At 35.3% G+C, this 9,232-nt stretch overlaps 2 non-coding genes across 2 annotated transcripts; one reads left to right on the forward strand and one right to left on the reverse strand.

Moving 5' to 3' along the window:
* Positions 1-59: 59 nt before the first annotated feature.
* On the reverse strand, positions 60-131 carry trnam-cau. Its single transcript has one exon. It is a non-coding gene; the product is annotated as a tRNA-Met (tRNA).
* Positions 132-3,131: 3,000 nt separating this feature from the next.
* On the forward strand, positions 3,132-3,202 carry trnag-gcc. Its single transcript has one exon. It is a non-coding gene; the product is annotated as a tRNA-Gly (tRNA).
* The last annotated feature ends 6,030 nt before the right edge of the window (positions 3,203-9,232 follow it).

Consider the following 9,232-nt stretch of genomic DNA (forward strand, 5'->3'; position numbering starts at 1 on the left):
TTTCTTGCAAATGTTGATCAAATACTTTAAGGTTTTAGCTACAGGTCATAAAATGGCATTAGCAGAGGATGGTTTCGATCCATCGACCTCTGGGTTATGGGCCCAGCACGCTTCCGCTGCGCCACTCTGCTGTGCTGATGTTGCATTGATGCAATCAGAGCTTGATTTCTGCCAATGATTTATTATTGATTTTCTTCATATGTTCAAAGTAGGAGGTATTCAGAGGGGCCACATGTGTATAGATGTAATTCATTGACACCTTGCAAAACAGGAAATAGGTTTAAGACCCAGTCTTGGCAGAAATTTATTTTAATTTACCTAACCTTTATTATTTTCACGTTCCAATATTGTATATAATACATTGTTTTAAAAAAAAAAATCTACCTACTTCTGCATGCATAGCAGGACCTATGATTAAATGATATAGCATCAGTATGTGCTCTAAATTATACAACCAAAAAACATGCTATAATAAATTAACAATTAAAAATACATCTGAATTATTTTTGTTTAGTTTTATTTCTCATAGGATTTTCTTTGAGTGTGTTGAAAACGGGAGTTATTACAATATTTTGAGACTTTAATAGAAATCAATACAATACATTTGCTTTTACCTCAAAAAAATTAATCTTACACACAGAAACCTCCTTTATGGCAGATGTATGTGGAGTCAATAAGCAAATTTCTTATTATTGTTTTAAAAAATAGAAAAAATGATCAAACAGACAGAGGGGTGCTGGTGCCTATCTCCAGCTGTCTATGGGCAAAAGGCAGGTAGAACTACTAAATATATTTCTAAATAAAAAAAATGTAAAAATGGTAATAATTAGGATGAATGGATGATTGCATGTGTACATAATTATTATATAATAAATAAAGTTGCTTTTTTTTTTTTTTTACAAATAAAATTTTATATTTCTATAAAAAAAAACATCTAGATTTCAGATCAATGCAGAAACAAGATGTTTCTTATAAATGTGGCAAAACAGCTTCCGGTAGAGCTGTTTAGATCCCCAGTCATGTAATTTTGAGTTTTAACAACCAAATTTATCTGGTAGAAACAAAAAATAATGGAATAACGAAGCAAATTTGACAATAAGGTACAGCTTGATATAAGAACGGTTTGAGCAAAAAGAACAGCATGTTGGAATTGCACCTCGAATGAGTTTGGTTACAGCCCTACAAAATAATAGACTACAAAGACAAAACATGTCATTTCAAACTGATATAGGCAGCAATTTGACAAATCCGTTTGTTTCCAGTCTTTAAAATAAGCAAGAAGTAGAAAAATCTGTGACATCACATAGAATTACTAAATATATTACTAGTAAACAGTATAGCAGTGGTACAATTATATGCATGAAAACAAGCATAGTAAGTTAAAATGATGACATCAGAAGTGTTATAAAATATTCCATATTTTAATGTTCAACCAACAAGCATGACAAAATTTTTCCAATAATAAATCTTTAAAATAGTTTGTGTTTCCAGCATTGCTCCTTAGTAAATACATTATTCTGTCTTTGCCACAAAATTAGATGAAACAGCGCCACTTCCCGTAGTGGTCATATAGTATATTACATCCGTAGTGGTTTAGGACTACCATAGGAAATGAATGGGAAACTGTTTAGGGCGGTTAAGCTAAACAAATCTCAGGGATGAAGGTTCGAGTCCTGGTCTTGGCAGAAGTTTACAAAAAAAATTTTTTTCCTGAGGGTCCAGGTTCAACCTCCAGCCCAGTGTTATTTTGTTATGTCGTTTGACTTGCAGCTCTAATATTCTCACTTGTTTCTATTGCTGGAAATTGTTAGAGGTTGCAGTGATAAAAATTCTCTAATTACGAATCACTCTGAATTATTTTGTTTACGTTTCATTATGATAGAATTTTCTTGGTGTGTCTTGAAAACAGGAGTTATTACTATATTATGAAGCTTTAGTAAAAATAAAAAAAAAACATCACAATACACAGATACCTCCTTTGTGACATTTGAATAAAATCAAGCAAATTTGTTTTTATTTTGTTCTTCAGAAAAAGAAACGACAGTTCAAATACAAATACAGATATATAAATGTTATCTGAGTATAAAATTGTAATTATTTTTGATGGATAATTATTTATGCATATATTAGGTAACTAATGTATTATATCATAACAAATAAAGATAGAAAATAATATCTCTCTTTAAAAATAAATCCGTATTTTATACATTAGCTCAATGCAGAAAATCTGTGTTTCTTATTGTAGCAAAACCAGCTTCTAATAGAGCTGTTTAGATCTGCAGCCATGTGATTTTAAGCTTAGACAACCAAATTTCTCAGCTAGAATAACAGAAATGATGGGATAATGTTGCAAATTTGACAATAACATAATATGTGATAGGGTAGCAGTTGGGGGAAAGGCAACAGCATGCCAGAAATGCACCTTGACTAGTTTGGTTACAAGCTCTACAAAAAAGAAAAAAACTACAAAGACAAAACATGTCGAAGTATCAAGTGAAGTATTGAAGCAAATATATTGATCATAATCAGGGATCTAGAGCATTTACTTTATTAGCATTAGCATTCATTTAGGTATAGCAAGGAATGAAACAATAAGTGACATCACAGAACTAAATAACTTATTAAATACCAGGGCAGTGGTATAGTTAGATGCAGGAACACAAGTTAAAAAGCAGGAACAATGTTTCCTCTTTGCTGGTAAATAAAGAGCAACAGCGCCACTTCCCCTAGTGGTCATATAGTGTATTACAGCCGTAGTGGTTTAGGACTACCATAGGAAATGAATGGGAAACTGTTTAGGGAGGTTTAGCTAAACATTGCTGTGTTCAAGATGTTGGTAGCATGTAAGAGTGAATGCTGTCAGATGAGGATGTTTTTAAATGTATATCAAATATTTCCTTACACCATCTACTGAATCTAGTCATTAATATTTACCATGTGTTTTTGCTGTGTCTGCGTTGTGTCTGCTGTTCTCCAGACCCGACTCAGGAAAAGGCAACTACTCAGAGATCAGGGCGCACGGAGCTATTGGACAGAGGAGATTTCATCCAACCATGTACTGATCACACACCAGGAAACCCAGGAAAAGGCCACCGCTTCGAGATGAGGGATCCGACCGCTCTGTATCCGCAGCATTGGTGGTTCAGTGGTAGAATTCTCGCCTGCCACGCGGGAGGCCCGGGTTCGATTCCCGGCCAATGCAACAGATACTTTTTCTTTTGAGCAGGGGGTCTCATGTTCCAGCACGTACGACAGACTAGAACTTTAAAATCCATAAATCCAATCTATTCCTGCTATTTTGGCACCACCATGGTGCCTCTAAAAGCAGCTTACACATAGAGCTCCAGCTCTTACGTAAACACCGGGGGAGGGTCGGGAACGCCGCTCTGTGGGCAGACTGCAGGACAGGAAAGCTGTTACTTCCTTTGTTTTTATCTTTAAGCCTGTTATAAACCTGATAAGAGGAGAGAAGTTTGTTATTTTAGTTGCTAGCAACAACCGTTAGACTGATTCCAGCAGATCACCAGCTAACCGTTTGCTTTAGAGCAGCTGTGCATGAGAAAGAATGTGGGAGTTTCTCCTGAAGCTGAATCATAGGTTAGTACCAGTGGATGTCCACCAGATGGAGCTAAATAAAGTGAATAAAGTAGAATTTTGCTGGGATATCAGATGTTTATTTTTCTCACTCACTTATTTAGATGCATTTCTTTAGGAGTTTGTGCCTTGTTGTGTGTATAAATAAACAAATGGCAACTGAAAACAGTCCTGAACCTTTACAGTTAGAGCTGCAGTGGAAATGCCATTGGAAAGGGCCAAATTCATTTCAATAGGGGTGGCCAGTCAAAAACAGATGTACACTGAGGGGTGGCCTGAATGCGGATAGGCGCCAGAACCTCAGGCTCAATCTACACTGTTCCAACAGGAACGAGCACAACATGCATGTTTTCTAAATAAAGACAATCTATACTTTCCTCCAGCCTTTGCTAACAAATAGACACATATATTTAAACACCCATGCTATCTAAATAAAAGGTAGTAAATGGTAGTGGACAAAATTTCTGGGGCGAACATCTTTCCCATTTTCATTACTTACCTACTTTTAATCAAAAATTGTTCTGCATAAAATTAACATTTACATGTACTTATATCTAAATTAAATGGATTTTTAAGTTATTATGAAAGTAGTTATTTATCTATGATTTCACTGATGACTTGCACAGAATTTTCTTTTTACCCCATATAACACAAAATTTAGTTCTGAGATGAGCATGGATTCTGTATATATCAACTTTAATGTTTGTATTTTGATGTGCATAATTAACCGCAGCATATTAGTTGTCAAGTAATTTTTAATAAATTAAAAATGTAAATATTTAATAAGTCTGAAAGTATTACTGCTGCTACCTTCTGTTTTAGAGGGCAAAATAAATGGTAATGGTGGCCAATGATTGGCTAAGAGGGGCAATGGCCACCCCTGGCCCCCCATCTAGCTCCACCCCTGGCTGAGGGCTTTCTTTAAGAGTAGCTCCACAGTTAATCCTAAATTCACCACCATGCAGTGCCTTGACACCCCACTAGGTGGTGACCACCACATTGATGAAAACCTCCCCAGTAAAAGGAAAAACTCCTGGTTCATATCTGGTCTTTCTCTTTTTGTTTTGTATCTATTTTGTCCTATTTACTTTTGGGCATATTCTACCTGATCAAATATGACTAAGGGTATTTCAACACTTCAACCTTTATGCGTTTTAGTCCCTTTCCAGGCCATTTCCATTTAAAAGCTTGTGCGCTGCAAAAGTTTTTTTTTTTTTTGCTTGAATGAAGAAATTAATGCATACAAAATCCAAGAATCAAACCCACACAACACTTTTAAGAAAACATGTCAGTTTATCTAAATGTTATGTAGTGAATTTAAGAAGGCAGGGAAGGAGTTGAACAGTGTAAGTCAAACAGTGACTGGAACTAAACCAAGATGTATGCAATAAAGTAAAACTTTTATTTTGTATTTTTACTTAAATGGGTGCAACAATATAATTTATGTTATAAATACACTTATGGTCACACACTCAAACTAACACACAATAAATTGTTAACACAAACTAATTGATTTCCTCCGCACAGGGATTTGAAAAAAAAAAACAACAACTACATTATATATTTTATAATACAATTACATATTTATAATCAATATACCTCATTGTAGAAACTAAAATCATCATTCTAATAAAAGCACTTTGAGTAGAATGGAATTGCTCCATGGAGAAAACAAAGTTTTTGTATATCTAAAGATTTAAATACATATATGAATTTAATTTATCAGGAAACCAGGTTAGACTTAAAAGAAATAAGATGTAAGAAAATAATATAAGCTGACATAAAAATCTCCCATTCATCATATTTTTATAAACTACAATCTCATTAAATACATTCAGGTTTACTGGCACATAAGTTGTTATTTTTCTCCATGATAATGTTTTAAGAAAAAGTTTAAAAAATATATTACATTCAAATAACAAAAAAAGATAATAATACATTCATATGAAACATCTACTTTTTATTATTATCTAATATTCTGCATTCTTGCTGTTTGTGTAAAGTATGAAGGCTTTAATGTCCTATCCTAAGGAACCGTTCAACACCTACACAGAAGCCTTTGTCAAAAATCTGATTAAAATCAAGTAAAATTAGGAGCTAAACTGACTTATCAGTATTGTCTGTGATTTTTCTTCTTTATGCCATCTTCTAAATATACTATTGCTGCAATTTGATTTCTGCGTTTCATTTTTCATTCTAAAATCCCTTTAAATTTCATGCTTTAATTTTCTTTACAATGGAAAGATATGTGAAAAATATTGATCAGAATCATAATTGCTGTCCATGGTGCTGACTGAATTTAAGGTCATTCATGAAACGAAGACTGCTGAAAATATGTTGATATGGACTATTTCTATTGATTTGTCATAAAGAGCATTTTGGTTTACAAGGGATGCTGATGGAGCAAATAATTTCCATACAGCAAAAACTGCCAAAAAGAAAGTGTGATGGAAAGGAAAACATTTAGGTTGTTTTGACCAAATTTCAACAACAAAAAAAAGGATTTAATTACTTAAAAAGGACAATATAAAAACCTCTGAGAAATATATATATATTATATATATGTGTTTATACTGATCCAATTGATGTCATATTGACTCCATCTCTGTATTTAATAAAAGCAGATAACAGATCAATGTACATTTCATGATGTGACACATAACTAAATAAATAACATGGTGGGATATTTGCATACCGTCTGTCTGGAATGAGTTTTACACGATTCAGTGATGAATGTCAGCGTACTATTGGCCCTTATGAGTTACAGCCTGAGTCATACCAGCCCCTAGTTTTGTTTACCACCACATTTACATTTTCCGCCTGTTTCTGATTGGTATTTTCTGAATATAAGCTGCTCAGTATGGCAGACACCAGCGCCGGATTTGTTCACATTGTACTGCATCACGCACCGCCCTTAAGCAAAAATAAAAAATATGCTGCAGTGTTTTTAAAAAAAAACTGCACTCTGCATTATGAAAATAAATAGCAGCAGCAGATGGTAAAGGCACGACTCACGCCGTCTTTGGCTGTTTCAGTTGAGATACATAAATAAATGTAGACACAGTGCCGACACAGCTGCTTATGATCTTCAGCTTTGCAGCTTCTGATTTAAACTCCTCTAAAATACATTTTCATGAACTTTCAGGAAAGTGCAGCGTTAATCTTTTTTAAAAATAAAACAAAAACAGCTGATGACCCAGACTGTTTTCTTGTAATTCTTAAAAATGAGGAGGCACAGTTTAATTGGCATTAGGAAGTTAGTAAGCATGCTGTAAGCAGCAGATTTGAGTAGCAGTTCCTAAAACCTCTGCCTCTGTTCAGTTACTCTGAGTCTAGAAATATAATTATTTGCATTAAAACACACCTGCGGGTTAGCGTTTGTCTTTTATTTTCTCTAACTTTTTTATAAACTGAAGATAAATAAAATTGTGCAACGTGCAAGACGTTCATAACAACACGCATGTCTTTATCTGTTCCTTTTTTAAGCTGCCAGACGTATTTGAAATCTCTTGCTTTTCATGCTTCCTGGGGTTCTGGTTTGTGGTCGCTGACCAAAGAAGAACACAGTGAACAAACAGAGGACAAATGGAGAAGTACTGAGCATGAAACAGAACAGCACCTGAGAATCAATTGCCTGTTTCACAAAGAAAATGACCCCAAACATATGGCTAAATCTACACACACACTGTACATCAAACACAGAGTTGTTATAGAAGAGTAGAGCAGCAGATGAGGGAAGTAGACCTATTGGCAAACTACTGACAGTAGAAGTGGCAAAAGTTTTACAACAGGGGATTTTGTTAAACCAAATTATTAAAAAATATATATAAAAAATGTCTCCAACTCTACATATTGACTCATAAGGACACAAATAACTTGTAGAAAAAACATTATAGTCTCATGTTATAGTTAGACTACATAGGTGATGCTGCAAGTAGTGCGTTGGCCTCTTGGTAGTGACCTGGGTGGGCTAAATGGGACTTATTTTTTTCGTAGGGATTGTTTTTCTGTATATTATTTTATATCTATATTTGCTGGATAAATATATTTTTTGTATTTACAAACTGTATGTATAAAAAGAAAACTCAATAAAAAGACAGCGATTAAAAAAATGAGTTATTCCATCAGGTTGCAGCTGAATTTAGCAAACTGCACTCATGTTTACATTTGTGAAGCTAGGACAGAAAAGCTTTTTTTTTTCAATACTATTATCATTTAAGCCTTTTTTCCATATTTTATTTTTTTTTTACCAGGGATGCAGATTATAGGGCCCACTTGGCTAGAAAATGATCTGATTTCTGTTGGGATTATTTGTAAATTACATAAAAGCCCCATCCTATAAGACCTAATTAAGTATGATGACCAACAGGTCAGGTTAAAACAGGACCCATATGGGGATCTTGTCCATTTAAGAATAACTACACATTTAAAACACAGCTGCTATCTGTTTGTCTTTCTAAACTGCATAAAGCCCATTTATTAAGTTTAAATAAAGGGTCCATTGTGAACTTTCAGTATTGAGGCCCATATAGTTATGTTTTTTTGTGGTTAGGTCAGGATCAAGTTGCTAAACAACTGAATAAACTAAAAACATAAGTCCAAAAAAATAACAAGACCGAAAGGAAGCTCACGAAAACTCACTTGCAGCATCACATAATTAAATTATTTAAAGCTTTGCACAGCTTTATGAAAAGCTTAATTTACCTTTTATTAGTTGAGGGCTGGAATATTTGGTGTCTCTCATTTCCCTCCAGCTAGCTGGATAACTCACAGTGTAATAAAATGAAGTCTCTTTATAAGAAGCTATTGTCACTAAGCCCTCCAAGGATCCACTCATTGTCTTTCAGGAGTTCAGAAAGAGGTATGTCTCCAGGAGGATCTGGTGCCGGTTGGGAGAAAGATTGGTTAAAGCTGCTGGAGGTAGTCAGACTGTGATTCAGAGGACTGGGAACAGTGAGCATGGAGAGCAGAGACTCAGCACCAGGTGAACCATGTTGAATGTGACTTTGCATGGAGGTAAAATAAGGAGCAGGAGAAGGTACCAAAGGAGACGGAGGGGTAGGAGTTTGAGGAGGAGCACCGTTTCCACTGAACTTACATAAAGGCAACTGACACGCATTCCTTTGACTGCTTTTCTGTGGTAAACATGTGTCTTGGACCGCTGGAGGGGAGGAATGGGAGTACAAAGTAGGTTCAGTTGAAAATGAGGATTCTGGGTTTCCCAAAACTGCATCCTTTGCTGAGGAGATTGTGTGGACTTTTTTAGTCAGAATCTGAGCTGCTGTGCAGGAACTAAAGCTGGCATCTGGGATCAGAGGAGTGTTACAAAACAATGAATGAGGAGCTGGGTGTGTGGAGAAAGACACGGAATAAGGGGAAGTTGATGAGGATGAGGTGGAGGTAACGAGGAGTTTATTTGAAGAGGCAGCTGCTGGTCCTGTTGTTGTTTTTGAAGAAAGTAAAGATGAGAGATGTGTCTTTTTAGCGTTGATGAAAGTGTTGAAACCAACACTGGTTTTTATAGGAGGCAGGTTGGACGCCTGAAAAGAACTGGGGTTTGCTTTGCATCCAGCTGGGGACAAAGCGGGATCTTTTAGGCGGCAGTGAGGTTTGTGGTGTTCCAGAGATGTCTCGTAGA

This window comes from Cyprinodon variegatus, unplaced genomic scaffold, assembly GCF_000732505.1.
Source record: "Cyprinodon variegatus isolate N-32 unplaced genomic scaffold, C_variegatus-1.0 Scaffold767, whole genome shotgun sequence".
Lineage (NCBI taxonomy): Eukaryota > Metazoa > Chordata > Actinopteri > Cyprinodontiformes > Cyprinodontidae > Cyprinodon > Cyprinodon variegatus.